The 18,697-nt window shown below is 46.6% G+C and overlaps 1 protein-coding gene across 3 annotated transcripts in view; it reads left to right on the top strand.

Annotated features, from left to right (window-relative positions):
* Nucleotides 1–18,697, top strand: part of LOC147120530 (nck-associated protein 5-like) — a 974,633-nt gene that overhangs the window by 357,444 nt on the left and 598,492 nt on the right. The gene's annotated exons all lie outside the window — the stretch shown is intronic.

Genomic DNA, 18,697 nt, shown 5'->3' with positions numbered 1-18,697 from the left:
GCATAACATTCACTAGTATAATGTTTGAATTCACTTGTGTTTAGAGGGCTGAATCAAGGCCTTTAAAATGATTAAGGGATTCGATAGGGTAGATACAGAGAAACTATTTCCTCTGGTGGCACAATCTAGAACAAGGGGGCATAACCTTAGAATTAGAGCTAGGCCTTTTAAAGAAGGAAAGAAAGAAGACTTGCATTTATATAGTGCTTTTCACAACCACCGGATGTCCCAAAGCGCTTTACAGCCAATTAAGTACTTTTTTGTTGTTGAAGTGCAGTCACTGTTGTAATGTTAGGAATTAAATTCGGAAACACTTTTTGCCACAAAGAGTATTGGAAATCTGGAACTCGCTCCCCAAAAAGGCTGTAGATACTGGTTCAATTGAAATTTCAAGATTGAGATCGATAGATTTTTGTTGGGTAAGATTATCAAGGGGTTTGGGGTACAAATGAGCCATAAGCCAATTGAATGGCAGAACAGGCTTGAGGGGCTGAATGACACCTTCCATACACTTTATTTATACATATGTATTTACCCTGCATGGTATGGGAATCCAGACGGATCCACATTGTGCATGCCACACACATCACTCCACACACTGATCCTGCCATACCTATTTATATGTTCAGCCCAACAGATATTTAACCCAGACTTTTCAGTTATTGTTTATTGAACTATCTCTATATTTGCTTGCTCCAAGTTACTTAATGGGCCGGAATTTGCAGTTGGAGGCATACCTCTGGAGTATGCCAGTGACCCGAAAAAAAATCCAAAATTCAGGTCCTGGGCCTGTAGGCGTACGCCATTGTAAAGGCCCACGGATCCCAAGACGCAGGCAATTCGGATGTGTAATGTATGTACCTTTAAGGGGAGAACTACTTTTTACAGCTCCTGTATACTGTAGTACCGGCAGTGACCACACCTGTATATAAACCCTGAGTAGTGATCTGTACAGTTAGTTCTAGAGTAACCCTTATTCAGTAAACACCTGTTGAATCGTTCCCTGCAGTCTGTTGTCTGATTATTGAAGGACACAACATTAAGATACACGGATCTAACAGTGGCGACGAGCAAGTTCGAACCTACCTGCAACTCTGCATCACCTCCCGGGGATTCGCTCCTGGAGAACAGTGGAAGAAGGTCGAGTCCAGAAGCACGGGCGTCGACCACGGGCAGCCGCCCAGTCATCCAGCGGAGATTTGAGCATCGCAGGGGAGGCTGTCGAGAGCCAGGCTTGGCTTTCCAGTCACGGTGGTCCAGCGAAACGGGCTGGCAACAGGTACTGCGCAGACCCTTCCCGGACAGCGACGGGCTAGAGCCCGACCGAGCGGCACAGAAAAAGGCCAAGCAGTGTCAACGGGGGAGAGAGAGAGGGCAGAGCGCACAGGGCGCAGCCGGTGTTCAGGACTGAGCGGCGTCAACGGGAGAGAGGTGAGAGAGAGCAGAGCGCAGCCGGTGTTCAAGGGCCGAGCAGCGTCAACGGGGGAGAGAGGCGTGCAGGAAAACGCGAGGTGCTGCCATTGCCACGAGGACCGCAGAAAGCGCTGGTATTGTTGAATTCCATGGGTGCAAAAACATATGGCTTACTACGAAACCTAGTAACCCCAGAGAAGCCAGTAGAAAAGGATTTTGAAAACATAGTGTCATTCCTACAGGACCACTTAAACCCCACACCGCTGCTGATAGCAGAAAGATTTAAGTTTCACAAAAGGAACCAGCATAAAGATGAAAGTAATGCTGAGTATTTAACGGAACTGCACAAGCTATCGAAACACTGCCAGTTTGGAACGGGACTAGCAGATACTTTAAGGAACAAGTTTGTGTGTGGGCTTCAAAGTGAAGGAACCCAGAAACGGCTTCTATCAGAAAAGGATCTTACGCTGGACAGGGCTTTCAGCATTGAAGTATCACATGAAGCAGCAGCACGGGGCGCTGCAGAGATACAACGGAAACCGCAAGAATATGGCACAAATGAAATGTCATACGGAACAGTGAAGTGCTATCGCTGCGGCAGAACAACACACGACCATAATGATTGCTGGTTCAAGGACAAAGTGTGCAGACAGTGTGGAAAAGTAGGACACATAGCAAGAGTCTGCAGGTCGGGAAAGAAAACCAGCAGCAAGAAATCTCCACAGGAGAAGTACAAGAAGGTACATAAGGTGACGGAGAGTAGTTCAGACAAACAGAAGAGTGATACAGACTCCGGAAGCAAGGAGCTGGGTTGTCTGAAACTACATAATGTGATCAAAACGGAGGATCACCAAACTATCTGGGTCACGCTCAAGATAGCAGGAGTCCAAGTGAAAATGGAATTGGACACAGGATCAGCACTAACAGTCATAAACCGAAGGGACTACAAGTGGCTATTCTCACATATACACTTGAGAGATACAAAGATTGCCTTGAAGACGTACACGGGGCAAAAAGTCTACCCCAAAGGAAAAATAAGGGTGAACGTTATATATAACGACAAGGAAACACCAAAAATGGACCTATATGTATTGCCAGATGGAGGACCACCACTACTAGGACGTGAATGGATCCGGAAGATACAGCTAGATTGGCATTCCATACAGGCACTGACCGTGGCTGACAAAAAGGATGACGACGTCACACCTGGGCGACTGTCAAAGATCCTAACTGACGCGAAAGAAGTGTTCCAGCAAGGACTCGGAACACTAAAAGGCATGACAGCGATGATTAAAATTGAAGAAAACGCAAGCCCAAAATTTTTTAAGGCCAGACCGGTACCTTATGCGATCCGCCCAGCCATCGAAGCAGAGCTGGAGAGTCTGGAACGTTCAGGTGTACTGTCCAAGGTAGACTGGAGCGAGTGGGCTACACCCATCGTCCCTGTGATGAAAAAGTCATTGAGCAGCACGCTTGGGGAACCAAGGAAGGTTCGCATCTGTGGGGACTTTAAGGTAACAGTGAATCCGGTCCTTCACACTGTACAATATCCACTTCTGCGGATTGAAGATATTTTCGCCTCGCTATCTGGAGGGAAACGCTTCACTAAGATTGATCTGGCCCAGGCGTATCTGCAAATGGAGGTAGAAGAAGCATCAAAAAAATACCTCACAATCAACACCCATAAAGGTCTCTTCCAATACAACCGGCTGGTATTCGGGGTAGCATCAGCTCCGGCTATTTGGCAGAGGGCAATGGAACAAGTCCTGCAAGGGATCCCAGGGACCCAGTGTTATTTGGACGACATCCTGGTCACGGGCGAAAATGACAGTGATCACCTTGCCAACCTGGAGCAGGTGCGCATTGATTGCAGGAATATGGACTCCGAGCTAACCGCCCCAAATGCGAGTTTTTTAGAAAACAGATCTCGTATTGTGGCCACGTTATCGATAAAGAGGGGTTACATAAGTCCCCAGAGAAGATTGAGGCAGTAGTCAAGGCTCCAGCACTGGAAAATGTGTCACAACTGAGGTCGTTCCTCGGGCTGGTAAACTGCTACCATAGGTTCTTGCCAAATTTGTCTACAATACTACACCCACTGAACACCCTACTGCAAACTGGGGTGCCATGGAAGTGGAGTGACGAATGTAGACGAGCTTTCCAGAAGAACAAAACACTAATCACATCAAAAGAAGTATTGGCCCATTACAACCCGGCATTACCAATTCGGTTGGCATGTGATGCATCACCCTACGGCATTGGAGCAGTGCTGTCGCACAAATTCTCGGACGGCTCAGAGAGGCCAATAACCTTTGCGTCACGATCACTAACCTCAGCTGAGCGTAACTACGCCCAGATTGACAGGGAGGCCCTCAGCCGAGTGTGGGGAGTGAAAAAGTTCAATCACTATCTGCACGGGCAGAAGTTCACCTTGCTGACTGACCACCAACCACTTGTCTCCATCTTTAATCCAAAGAAGGGCGTTCTGGTGATGACTGCGCAACGGCTACAAAGATGGTCCCTTTTTCTAGGGGCGTACCAATATGAAATCGAGTATAAGGTCACGAAACAGCATGGAAACGCTGATGGGCTATCACGCCTGCCACTGCCTACTGCAGAGGAAGCACCAGCAGCGGATCCTGTCGAAATATTTCATTCGACTATAATTGAATGCTTGCCAGTAACTAACGCTGGTATAGAGAAGGAGACCCGAAATGACCCGACACTGTCTCGGGTATATGATTTGACGGTGAAGGGATGGCCAGCACATGGCGACTCACTGTTGCCAGCATTCTCATCCAGAAGAGAACAACTGTCAGTATGCCAGGGGACCTTGATGTGTGGATCCCGAGTGGTAATTCCACCCAAGTTAAGGGAGAGAGTGCTCAATGAGCTTCACGAAGGTCATCTGGGAGGGGTGAAAATGAAAAGCCTTGCTAGGGCTTATGTGTGGTGGCCGGGGATCGATCAGCAAATCGAGGACCTGACAAAGAGCTGCTCAGGATGCCAGAAGGTCCAAAATGCACCACCACATGCCCCTCTACACCCATGGGAGTGGCCCTCATCTCCATGGCAACGGGCGTATATTGATTTTGCTGGTCCATTCATGGACTCCATGTTCTTAATACCCGTGGATGCGCACTCGAAATGGCCTGAGGTCATCAAAATGCCCTCCACCACCACGGAGAAAACTATTGCAGTCCTACGGACCATTTTTGCCAGGAATGGCTTGCCAGAACAGATTTGCTCCGACAACGGACTACAGTTTGTGTCCGAAGAGTTCCGGAGGTTCTTGAAAAAGAATGGGGTAAGGCATTACACATCCGCCCCGTATCATCCAGCCACAAATGGATTGGTTGAGAGGTTCGTACAAACCTTTAAGAAGGCAATAAAGGCTATGTACAATGACAACATTCCGCTGCAGCACAAGGTGGACAATTTCCTGTTCGCCTACCGGAATGCGACACATGCAGTCACCAACCAGGCCCCAGCCATGATGTTCTTTAACCGAAGGTTAAGATCTCGCCTGGATTTGCTCAGACCAAACGTACGAAGAGATGTTGAGAGTAAGCAATTCCAGCACATCCATGAGAAGCCAACAAGGAGCTTCAATGTAGGGCAACCAGTCTTGGCCCGCGACTACCGAACAGAAAAATGGCAGCCAGGAACGATATGCACACGGCAGGGCCCACTAATGTACACAGTGGACGTTGGGGAGAGCATCGTGAGACGCCATGCTGACCAGATCCTAGAGTCACAGGAACAAGTCAACTCCATGCCTCGCCCATACGTACCTGGTGATGAACCCGACGTACAGGTCGCATCTACCCCAGAAACAGTAGCATCGGAAGCTGATGAATCAACCGACGACAGGGGGCCAGAATCGCCTCCGCACCAAGAGCAAGACACTCGGGAAAGGCGCTATCCAGAAAGGATCAGGAAGCCTCCCCAAAGACTGAATTGATAAATAGACTATTTTCAGCTAATGTTGCATGTTAAATGTGTTAATTGTAATTAGTTTGATATTTAATTGTTAAATGAGTGTTATGGTACTGTTAATCTAAAAGGGGAGGAATTGTAATGTATGTACTTTTAAGGGAGAGAACTACTTTTTACAGCTCCTGTATACTGTAGTACCGGCAGTGACCACACCTGTATATAAACCCTGAGTAGTGATCTGCACAATTAGTTCTAGAGTAACCCTCATTCAGTAAACACCTGTTGAATCGTTCCCTGCAGTCTGTTGTCTGATTATTGAAGGACACAACATTAAGATACACGGATCTAACAGGATGCATCCCTGGGATCACGTGGACCAGGTTCTCCAATCAAAAAGAAGGATTCCTGATATACTTATGGGGATCCCGTTTACGAACGGACCATTAGCATATGAGGAATCCCCAAATAATTAAATAATTTACAAAACTGGAATAAAAATAAATGTTCCCATTTTCACATTTAATTAAAAGTCCCTTTAATATATAATATAAAAAAAAAATTTTGAAAAATAATTTCAAATATTTTAATCCGGGCCAAAATTTACATAAACTAATTTTAAATGTTTGTGGATGATTTTTTTATCATTTTATTTTTAATTTAATATTTATATTAATCCTTTCGTGGACATTTGCTGGGCAGTAGTTGGCCAAATAGCCCAACTCTGCGCCAGCGAAAGTGATTTTACTTTCGGTTCGGTAGATCTGTCAAGGCGAACCTTCCTTCACACCGCAAGTTCCGGGTTTTCGCGCACATGCAATGCTTGTGGAAACCCAGACCTTGAAGGGTCTTTTACAAGGGTTATGGCAGCGCACCCCGTCATTGGCCCTGCAAAATCTGGCCAATATGTTTTGAAAGTCTTTTCGCTGAGGGCCCCAAAGCTATTATATAGTAAAAACTGTAAATTAAATTTCAGATGAACAATTTCTTAAAACAGAATAGTTCTTTCTCCCCACTACTACAACAACAACAACTTGTATTTATATAGCACCTTTAACGTAGTAAAACATCCCAAGGCGCTTCACAGGAGTAATTACAAGGCAAGAAATTTGACACCGAGCCACATAAGGAGAAATTAGGGCAGGTGACCAAAAGATTATAATCGGGGATGCTCAAGAGGGCAGAATTAGAGGAGCACAGATATCTCGGGGGCGGGTGGGGAAGGTGTTGTGGGGCTGAAGGAGATTACAGAGATCGGGAGGGGCGTGGCCATGGAGGGATTTGAAAAACAAAGATGAGAATTTTGAAATCGAGGCGTTGCTTAACTGGGAGCCAATGTAGGTCAGTGAGCGCAGGGGTGATGGGTGAACAGGACTTGGTGCGAGTTAGGATACGGGCAGCCGAGTTTTGGATCACCTCAAGTTTACGTAGGGTAAAATGTGGGAGGCCAGTTGGGATAGTCGAGTCTAGAGGTAACAAAGGCATGGATGAGGGTTTCAGCAGCGGATGAGCTGAGGCAAAGGCGGAGGTGGGCGATGTTACGGAGGTGGAAATAGGCGGTCCCAGTTATGCTGTGGATATGTGGTCAGAAGCTCATTTCAGGGTCAAATATGACACCAAGGTTGCGAACAGTGTGGGTCAGCCTCAGACAGATGTTAGGGAGAGGGATGGAGTCGGTGGCTCGGGAACGGAGTTTGTGGCGGGGACTTCCCAATATTTAATTGGAGAAAATTTCTGCTCATCCAGAACTGGATATCGGACAAGCAGTCTGACAATTTAGAGACCGTGGAGGGGTCGAGGGAGTGGTAGTGAGGTAGAGCTGGGTGTCATCAGCGTACATGTGGAAACTAATGCTGTGTTTTTGGATGATGTCACCAAGGGGCAGCTTGAAGTTGAGAAATAGGAGGGGGCCAAGGATAGATCCTTGGGGGACACCAGAGGTAACGATGTGGGAGCAGGAAGAGAAGCTGTTGCAGGTGATTCTCTGGCTACGATTAGATAGATAAGAATGGAACCAGGCGAGTGCAGTCCCACCCAGCTGGACAATGGTGGAGAGGCGTTGATTTCTTTACTTGTTTTCTTTTTAGGGGGGAAGGCTTTTACTATGTAAAGTGTTAGATCCGTGTATTTTGATGTTGTGTGTCCTTCAATAACTAGACACGAGACTGCAGGGAACAATCAACAGGTGTTTACTGGATGAGGGTTACTCTAAAACTAAATGTACAGATCCCTACTCAGTGTTTACATACAGGTGTGGTCACTGCCGGTACTACAGTATACAGGAGCTGTAAAAAGTAGTTCTCCCCTTAAAGGTACATACACTACAATTCCTCCCCTTTTAGATTAACAGTACCATAACATTCATTTAACAATAGTCCATTTATAAATTCAGTCTTTGGGGCAGCTTCCTGATCCTTCCTGGATAGCGCCTTTCCTGAGTGTCTTGCTCTTGGTGCGGAGGCCCCCTGTCATCAGTTGGTTCATCAGCTTCCGATGCTACTGTTTCTGGGGTAGATGCTACCTGTATGTCGGGTTCATCAACAGGTGCGCGAGCCATGGGGTTGACTCGTTCCTGTGACTCTAGGATCTGGTCGACATGGCGTCTCACAATGTTCTCCCCAACATCCACTGTGTACATTAGTGGCCCCTGCCGTGTGCATATCGTTCCTGGTTGCCATTTCTCTGTTCGGTAGTCGCGGGCCAAGACTGGTTGCCCTACATTGAAGCTCCTTGTCAGCTTCTCATTGATGTGCTGGAATTGCTTATGCTCAACATCGCTTCGTACATTTGGTCTGAGCAAATCCAGACAAGATCTCAACCTTCGGTTAAAGAACATCATGGCCAGGGTCTGGCTGGTGACTGCATGTGTCGCATTTCTGTAGGCTAACAGGAAATTGTCCACTTTATACTGCAGTGGAATGTCGTCATCGCACATGGCCCTTACTGCTTTCTTAAAGGTTTGTACGAACCTCTCAGCCAATCCATTTGTGGCTGGATGATACAGGGCGGATGTGTAATGCCTTACCCCATTCCTTTTCATAAATCTTCGAAACTCTTCGGACACAAACTGTGGTCCGTTATCAGAGCAAATCTGCTCTGGCAAGCCGTTCCTGGCAAATATGGTCCGTAGGACTGCAATAGTTTTCTCCATGGTGGTGGACGACATTTTGATCACCTCAGGCCATTTTGAGTGCGCATCCACGGCTACTAAAAACATTGAGTCCATGAATGGACCAGCAAAATCAATATGCACCCGTTGCCATGGAGATGAGGGCCACTCCCATGGGTGTAGAGGGGCATGTGGTGGTGCATTTTGGACCTTCTGGCATCCTGAGCAGCTCTTTGTCAGGTCCTCAATTTGCTAATCGATCCCCGGCCACCACACATAAGCCCTAGCAAGGCTTTTCATTTTCATCCCTCCCAGATGGCCTTCGTGAAGCACATTTAGCACTCTCTCCCTTAACTTGGGTGGAATTACCACTTGGGATCCACACATCAAGGTCCCCTGGCATACTGACAGCTGTTCTCTGCTGGATGAGAATGCTGTCAACAGTGAGTCGCCATGTGTTGGCCATCCCTTCACCGTCGAGTCATATACCCGAGTCAGTGTCGGGTCATTTCGGGTCTCCTTCTCTATATCAGCGTTAGTTACTGGCAAGCGTTCAATTATAGTCGAATAAAATATTTCGATAGGGTCCACTGCTGGTGCTTCCTCTGCAGTAGGCAGTGGCAGTCGTGATAGCCCATCAGCGTTTCCATGCTGTTTCGTGCCCTTGTACTCAATTTCATATTGGTTCGCCCCTAGAAAAAGGGACCATCTTTGTAGCCGTTGCGCAGTCATCACCGGAACGCCCTTCTTTGGATTAAAGATGGAGACAAGCGGTTGGTGGTCAGTCAGCAAGGTGAACTTCTGCCCGTGCAGATAGTGGTTGAACTTTTTCACTCCCCACACTAGGCTGAGGGCCTCCCTGTCAATCTGGGCGTAGTTATGCTCGGCTGAGGTTAGTGACCGAGATGCAAAGGCTACCGGCCTCTCCGAGCCGTCCGGGGACTTGTGCGACAGCACCGCTCCAATGCCATAGGGTGATGCATCACACGCCAGCCGAATTGGTAGTGCTGGGTTGAAATGAGCCAACACCTCTTTTGATGTGATCAATTCTTTGCACTTCTGGAAAGCTCATTTACATTCGTCATTCCACTTCCATGGCACCACCGTTTGCAGTAGGGTGTTCAGTGGGTGTAGTACTGTAGACAAATTCGGCAAGAACTTATGGTAGTAGTTCACCAGCCCGAGGAACGACCTCAGTTGTGACACATTTTCCGGTGCTGGAGCCTTGACTACTGCCTCAATCTTTTCAGGGGACTTATGTAACCCCTCTTCATCAATAATGTGGCCACAATACGAGATCTGCTTCTGGAAAAACTCGCATTTGTGGCGATTTGCTCGGAGCCCATATTCCTTCAATCTAGTGAGCACCTGCTCCAGGTTGGCAAGGTGATCACTGTCATTTTCGCCCATGACCAGGATGTCGTCCAAATAACACTGGGTCCCTGGAATCCCTTGCAGGACTTGATCCATTGCCCTTTGCCAAATAGCCGGAGCTGATGCTACCCCGAACACCAGCCGGTTGTATTGGTAGAGACCTTTATGATTGTTGATTGTGAGGTACTGTTTCGAGGCTTCTTCTACCTCCATTTGCAGGTACGCCTGGGCCAGATCAATCTTAGTGAAGCGTTTTCCTCCAGATAGCGAGGCGAAAATATCTTCAATCCGCGGAAGCGGATATTGTACCGTGTGAAGGACTGGGTTCACTGTCACCTTAAAGTCCCCACAGATGCGAACCTTCTTTGGTTCCCCAGGCGCATTACTCAACTACCTCTTCATTACAGGAATGATGGGTGTAGCCCACTCGCTCCAGTCCACTTTGGACAGTACTCCAGAACGTTCCAAACCTTCCAGCTCTGCTTCGACGGCTGGGCGGATCGCATAAGGCACCGGTCTGGCCTTAAAAAACTTTGGGCTTGCATTTTCCTCTATTTTGATCATCGCTGTTATGCCTTTTAGTGTTCCAAGTCCCTCCTGGAACACTTCTTGTGCGTCAGTTAGCATTTTTGACAGTCGTCCAGGTGTGGCGTCGTCATCCTTTTTGGCATCTACAGTCATTGCTTATATGGAATGCCAATCTAGCTGTATCTTCCGGATCCATTCACGTCCTAGTAGTGGTGGTCCTCCATCTGGCAATACATATAGGTCCATTTTTGGTGTTTCCTTGCCCTTATATATAACGTTCACCCTTATTTTTCCTTTGGGGTAGACTTTTTGCCCTGTGTACGTCTTCAAGACAATCTCTGTATCTCTCAAGGGTATATGTGAGAATAGCCGCTTGTAGTCCCTTCAGTATATGACTGTTAGGGCTGATCCTGTGTCCAATTCCATTTTCACTTGGACTCCAGCTACCTTGACCGTGACCCAGATAGTTTGGTGATCCTCCATTTTGATTACATGATGTAGTTTCAGACAACCCAGCTCCTTGCTTCCGGAGTCTGTGTCACTTTTCTGTTCGTCTGAACTACTCTCCGTCACCTTATGTACCTTCTTGTACTTCTCCTGTGGAGATTTCTTGCTGCTGGTTTGCTTTCCCGACCTGCAGACTCTTGCTATGTGTCCTACTTTTCCACACTCACTGCACACTTTGTCCTTGAACCAGCAATCATTATGGTCGTGTGTTGTTCTGCCGCAGCGATAGCACTTCACTGTTCCGTATGACATTTCATTTGTGCCATATTCTTGCGGTCTCCATTGTATCTCTGCAGCGCCCCGTGCGGCTGCTTCGTGTGATACTGCCATGCTGAAAGCCTTGTCCAGCCTAAGATGCTTTTCTGATAGAAGCCGTTTCTGGGTTCCTTCACTTTGAAGCCCACACACAAACTTGTCCCTTAAAGTATCTGCTAGTCCCGTTCCAAACTGGCAGTGTTTCGATAGCTTGCGCAGTTTCGTTAAATACTCAGCATTACTTTCATCTTTATGCTGGTTCCTTTTGTGAAACTTAAATCTTTCTGCTATCAGCAGTGGTGTGGGGTTTAAGTGGTCCTGTAGGATTGACACTATGTTTCCAAAATCCTTTTCCACTGGCTTCTCTGGGGTTACTAGGTTTCGCAGTAAGCCATACATTTTTGCACCCATTGAATTCAACAATACCAGCGCTTTCCTCTCATCTGGCACTTCATTCGCCTTGCAGTACACTTCTATGCGTTCGACATATGTCGTCCAATATTCAACTTCATTGTCGAACGCTGTGATACTGCCACTCTTCGGCATCCCTGGGTGTGGTTAGACTGGCTCAAAATGGCGTTTTCCCGCACTCTCCCTTCTTCTTGCGGCTCAAAATGGCATTTTCCCGCGCTCTCCCTTCTTCTCCGCTGCAGCTCAAAATGGCGTTTCCCGCGCTCTCCCTTCTTCTCCGCTGCGGCTCAAAATGGCTTTTCTCGCACTCTCCCTTCTTCTCCGCTGCGGCTGCTCGGCCCTTGAACACTGGCTGCGCGTTTCCCTTTCTTCCCCGCTGACGCTGCTCGTCACTTGAACACCGGCTGTGTCTGCGCGTTTTCCTTCGCGCCTCTCTCTCTTCTCCCATCGACGCCGTTCGGTCCTGAACACCGGCTGCGCCCTGTGCGCTCTACCCTCTCTCTTCTCCCGTTGACGCCGCTTGGTCCTGAACACCGGCTGCGCCCTGTGCGCTCTACCCTCTCTCTTCTCCCGTCGACGCTGCTTGGCCTTTTCTGTGCCATCGGTCGGCTCCAGCCACCGCTGTCCGGGAAGGGTCTGCGCCGTACCTGTTGCCAGCCCGTTTCGCTGGACCACCATGACTGGAGAACCAAGCCCAGCTCTCAACAGCTTCCCCTGCGATGCTCAAATCTCCGCTGGATGACTGGGCGGTTGCTCGTGGTCGACGCCCGTGCTTCTGGCTTCAACCTTCTTCCACTGTTCTCCAGGAGCGAATCCCTGGGAGGTAATGCAGAGTTGCAGGTAGGTTCGAATCTGCCTCGTCGCCAATGTTAGATCCGTGTATTTTGATGTTGTGTGTCCTTCAATAACTAGACACGAGACTGCAGGGAACAATCAACAGGTGTTTACTGGATGAGGGTTACTCTAAAACTAAATGTACAGATCCCTACTCAGGGTTTATATACAGGTGTGGTCACTGCCGGTACTATAGTATACAGGAGCTGTAAAAAGTAGTTCTCCCCTTAAAGGTACATACACTACATAAAGTAAGGCAGCTGACTCGCCTGATAACACTCCTAAGTTCTGGTGACACTGTATGCAAATACCCAGTCTAGTTTTTGTTGTGACACTATGCAATTACCCAGTCTATAATTCGTTGTATCCCAATCAGCAAATCAGAGTTTTAGGGTCCTTTTTTCTTTCTTTCTTTTGGCATCACCAACAAGCCACATGGGTCATGAATAGCCAGTATCGGAGGAAAGTCGAGCGATCCAGGAGCAACCAGCCGTGGGGGAGAGTCAATTGTCCAGGAGCAGCCAGCCGTGGGGGAGAGTCAATTGTCCAGGAGCAGCCAGCCGTGGGGGAGAGTCAATTGTCCAGGAGCAGCCAGCCATGGGGGAGAATCAATTGTCCAGGAGCAGCCAGCCATGGGGGAGAATCAATTGTCCAGGAGCAGCCAGCCGTGGGGGAGAATCAATTGTCCAGGAGCAGCCAGCCATGGGGGAGAATCAATTGTCCAGGAGCAGCCAGCCGTGGGGGAGAGTCAATTGTCCAGGAGCAGCCAGCCGTGGGGGAGAGTCAATTGTCCAGGAGCAGCCAGCCATGGGGAAGAATCAATTGTCCAGGAGCAGCCAGCCATGGGGGAGAGTCAATTGTCCAGGAGCAGCCAGCCGTGGGGGAGAGTCAATTGTCCAGGAGCAGCCAGCCATGGGGGAGAGTCAATTGTCCAGGAGCAGCCAGCCGTGGGGGAGAGTCAATTGTCCAGGAGCAGCCAGCTGTGGGGGAGAGTCAATTGTCCAGGAGCAGCCAGCCATGGGGAAGAATCAATTGTCCAGGAGCAGCCAGCCATGGGGGAGAGTCAATTGTCCAGGAGCAGCCAGCCGTGGGGGAGAGTCAATTGTCCAGGAGCAGCCAGCCATGGGGGAGAGTCAATTGTCCAGGAGCAGCCAGCCGTGGGGGAGAGTCAATTGTCCAGGAGCAGCCAGCACAAAAAGAAGGGCGGATCGAGCAACTAGCCAGTTGGCATCAAAATGGAACTCTTAAAATAGTCAGCTTTTGGCCCGCAGTACAGAACCCACCACTTACATCGCCCGTGCCTATCCTGGACAGCTGCCTATATCGGGCAAATAGTGCTAATTAGTTGCCAGCACCATAGGCGTCATTTACAAAAGTGCCACTTCAAACGCATCGACTATTTCGGGCTGAATCATTTTTTGCCTATACTGCTCGCTCCTCGTTAAAGTGCAATTACTATTAAGCGCTTTCAAGGTTCTTGGTGATCCTTTCACCATTACATTATATAAGGACAAGAGAAACAAATGACTGTAATTGGAACTGCTTGTACTTATTCAAACACGCGACAGCAGCCTCGCTGCCTCCAGCGCCTCCTGAGACCTCTAGATCTCCTGTGAGCCCTTCCTGCCGGCTTGTTGAGCGTCTCATCATTGCGGGGGACGTTGCCCGATTCCTTGTTGTCCTGCATAGCTTTGCCCAGCAGCTCCAGGATCTCGGCCGTAAAGTACTCGGGGGCCCTGACCGCTTTTGCAGAGTCTTTGGAAGGAGGCGAGTACTCTTTTGCACCAAAGTACTCTTTTTAAATTTCATGGTTACAGCGCCCACTGCGTATAGTGGGCAAATCGCGGTGACACAGATGTGCCCGATGTAAGCAGTGGGGACTGTACTGTAGTGGCTGGTTCAGGTGGATAGAATTTGTGTGTCCAAGGTTTGTCAACTTGTAATTGGAATTTGTTTTGCTGGTAAAAATTGGTATGCTTTGCGCCTGTGTTTTGGGCGTAAAACTGATGCAACAATGACAAATGTAGCACTTGATCTGCGAGTGTGTTTGAGCCACTGCTACATTAATTGGGGCCTTTCTTCCAGCATCCAGAAAGTAAATTAGCAAAAAATATAAAAACAGATAGTAAGAGTTTTTATAGTTATATAAAAAGAAAATGGGTGGCTAAAGTAAATGTTGGTCCCTTAGAGGATGAGACCGGGAAATTAATGGTGGGAAATATGGAGATGGCAAAAACACTGAATGAAAACTTTGTATCAGTCTTTACAGTAGAGGACACTAAGAATATCCCAACACTGGACAAACAGAGGGCTATAGGGGGGGAGGAGCTAAACACGATCAAAATCACTAAGGAAGTGGTACTCGGTAAAATAATGGGACTCAAGGCAGATAAATCACCTGGACCTGATGGCTTACATCCTAGGGTCTTGAGGGAAGTGGCGGTAGGGATTGTGGATGCATTGGTAATAATTTTCCAGAACTCCCTAGACTCAGCAAAGGTCCCGGCAGACTGGAAAACTGCTAATGTAACACCCTTATTTAAAAAGGGCAGTAGACAGAAGGCTGGAAACTATAGACCGGTTAGCCTAACATCTGTGGTAGGTAAAATTTTAGAGTCCATTATTAAGGAGACAGTAACAGGACATTTGGATAATCATAATTTAATAGGACAAAGTCAGCATGGTTTTATGAAGGGGAAGTCATGTTTGACAAATTTGCTGGAGTTCTTTGAGGAAGTAACGTATAGGGTGGATAAAGGGGAACCAGTGGACGTAGTGTATTTAGACTTCCAAAAGGCATTTGACAAGGTGCCACACAAGATTATTGCTTAAGATAAAAAATCACGGGATTGGGGGTAATATTCTGGCATGGATAGAGGATTGGCTATCTAACAGAAGGCAGAGAGTTGGGATAAATGGTTCATTCTCAGACTGGCAATCAGTAACTAGTGGTGTTCCACAGGGGTCAGTGCTGGGTCCCCAACTCTTTACAACCTATATTAATGATTTGGAGGAGGGGACCGAGTGTAACATATCAAAGTTTGCAGATGATACTAAGATGGGAGGGAAAGTAGTGAGTGAGGAGGACATAAAAAACCTGCAAGGGGACATAGACAGGCTAAGTAAGTGGGCAGAGATTTGGCAGATGGAATACAATACTGGAAAGTGTGAGGTTATGCACTTTGGCAGGAAAAATCGTAGAGCAAGTTATTATCTTAATGGCAAGAAACTGGAAAGTACTGAAGTACAAAGGGATCTGGGGGTCCTGGTGCGCGAAACTCAAAAGGTTAGTATTCAGGTGCAGCAAGTAATTAAGAAGGCCAATGGAATGTTGGCTTTCATTGCTAGGGGGATAGAATATAAAAATAGGGAGGTATTGCTTCAGTTGTACAAGGTATTGGTGAGACCACACCTGGAATACTGTGTACAGTTTTGGTGTCCATACTTAAGAAAAGACATACTTGCTCTCGAGTCAGTACAAAGAAGGTTCACTCGGTTAATCGCGGGGATGAGGGGATGGACATATGAGGAGAGGTTGAGTAGATTGGGACTCTACTCATTGGAGTTCAGAAGAATGAGAGGCGATCTTATTGAAACATATAAGATTGTGAAGGGGTTGGATCGGGTGGATGAGGGGAGGATGTTCCCGATGATGGGTGAAACTAGAACTAGGGGGCATAGTCTTCGAATAAGGGGCTGCTCTTTCAAAACTGAGATGAGGAGGAACTACTTCACTCAGAGGGTGGTAGGTCCATGGAATATGCTGCCCCAAAAAGCTGTAGAAGCTACAACATTACATAAATTTAAAACAGAAATAGACAGTTTCCTAGAAGTAAAGGGAATTAAGGGTTACGGGGAGCGAGCAGGAATTTGGACATGAGTCTAAGTTCGGATCGGTCATGGCCCTGTGGGTAGCGGAGCGGGCCCAGGGGCCGTGTAGCCTGATCCTGCTCCTATTTCGTGTGTCTAATTCTGTTAGATTCAGGAGATGGTCCTGTGATAGTAGATTGGCGGTTAGGATCAGATCAGCCATGATCTTATTGAATGGCGGAGCAGGCTCGAGGGGCCGATTGGCCTACTCCTGCTCCTATTTCTTATGTTCTTATGTTCTTATCCCTGGTGGCCTGAAATAGGCAGTACGCCCCTTGCACTTGTCAATAAGGGCTCCAATGCCTATTCAAGGACCCCTTTGTCAAATTGGTATCCGGACTGCTTTGCTCATGTTTTCCTGTTGTGGTTGTGGCCTAGCAAGCAGCCACCACCAAAAAGGATTGTCCCCTGTCCCTTTATCCTTCCCAACCACCACACCTCGGTACATATCTGAGGGCCACTGCTAATGAGGCAAGTGGCCCGAAGTTTATCTGTATAGAATGGGTGAGCTGCCTCTCAAGGCACGAAGGGGACCGGCGGCTCGCTCAGATTATCAAAATGAGGCATGTGGCTCAATTTCAGTGAGCCTTAGGCCTCCCGGTTGGGGTGTGGGCAGTTATGTGCCTGAAAATGGGCCAGACCCAATATCTAACCCATTGATCTCATGGGAGGAATTTTAATATCTCAATAACTAAGATGAATTTTGGTAAGAATTCTTTTTTTTTTAAAAAACATTTATTTATTTTGTGTTTTATGGTCTACCTAACTTGTAAGGTTAAATATTCTGGAATTTTGCCTAATTTGGAAACTTTACAGAAATTTATCTTGGGAAATAGTTGAAATCACTTTCAATGGTATTTTTAATAAAAGCATTAACACGTTCATATGAAATTTTCTTTATGCTTGTGGGCGGGTTTCCCGGCGTGTTCAGATGGGAAAGTCGCCTGTGCGATTCTAATCACGCCAAGGTGTTAAAATATCCCAGTTTGTTTTCTGCAGCAGTAGGAGAGTTTCAAACTCAACCTGCTCCTGCACCCACCCAAAATCTGCCCGGTGTTAAAGTCAGGACCTTATATCCTCACCCTCTGTTACAAATAAGTATCCTCTGGAAACCTTTCACAAAAACTCTTGTTTATCTGGATTATTAATCTTGGAGCTATAACTGATTAGAAGATTATGTAGCTGAAGGAAATAACTAACTAGCTTTTACAGAATAGCTGTTAATAGTATTTCTAATTAAAGTTGAAGGACAACAAACATTTTGATAGTGATTAATATCTTTCAGAATTAAACTAAGTAATACATATACAAAAGCAAAATACTGCTTAATACCGAGTTAATGTTTCAGGTCAATGACCTCTTCTGACGAAAGGTCATCGACCTGAAACGTTAACTCTGTTTCGCTCTCCACAAATGCTGCCTGACCTGCTGAGTATTTCCAGCATTTCCTGTTTTTATAGCCCATAATACACAGTTTGATGCAGCAGATTAATAATGTTGTATCTGTGGTCAAACTCTGCTCGAAGTCTTTGCTACATTTTAAGTAACAATGGCTGACTATCTGTACTCTACTGGGGAATTAAAACTAGTAAGATCGCTCTTAAAGATTTCTGTCCTCCTTTCACAGTATGTAACACAAAGTTAACTATTACAAGAAGAGATTAAAAAAAAGACATTTAAGATAGAAAGGGGGTAGATAATTGATAAACTAATCAAACTTAGGATAAAATCCCTGGTCTGATTGATTGCATCTGCACATATTAAAAGAAGTTAGAGAAGGGATAGCAGAGGCGCTATTACATATATATAATAACAATTCATTAGAAAAGGGTATAGTGCCAGAGGACTGGTGGACAGCTAATGTTATTCCTATATTTAAAAAAGGAGATAGAACAAGTCCAGGGACCAATTAGCTTAATGTTGATGGTAGGAAAGATAATTAAATCTTTACTCAAAGGTGTAATAGAAAAACATATGGAAACCAATCACAATTTACATTACCGATTTGGACTCTGGAATTGGAAGTACGATTTCAAAATTTGTGGATGACACCAAATTGGGGGTTAAATTTTAATTAATACAAAGGAAGAATGCGACAAAATACAAGAAGACATTAATAAACTTGAAGAATGGGTGTTTAATTGGCGAATGAGTTTCAATATAAATAAGTGTGAGGTGGTGCATTTTGGTAAGAAGAATAAGGAGACCACATACTGCTTGGATAATCATCTAAATGGGGTAGAGGAACAAGTTGATCTAGGGGTACAGATACACAAATCACTAAAAGTAGCGATGTAGGTCAATAAGGCCATTTAAAAAAAGCAAACCAAGCACTGGGGTGCATTTCTAGAGGGATAGAATTGAAAAGCAGGAAAGTGATGTTAAACTTGTAAAGAACTTTGGTTAGACCACACTTGCACAGTTCTAGTCTCCATATTCTAAAAAGGATATAGAGACATT

Source organism: Somniosus microcephalus, chromosome 4 (genome assembly GCF_052327205.1).
Source record: "Somniosus microcephalus isolate GS21.2 chromosome 4, FLI_Smic_1.0, whole genome shotgun sequence".
Taxonomy (NCBI): domain Eukaryota; kingdom Metazoa; phylum Chordata; class Chondrichthyes; order Squaliformes; family Somniosidae; genus Somniosus; species Somniosus microcephalus.
The sequence above is the reverse complement of the archived record's forward strand: the minus strand, read 5'-3'. Positions and strand labels throughout refer to the sequence as shown.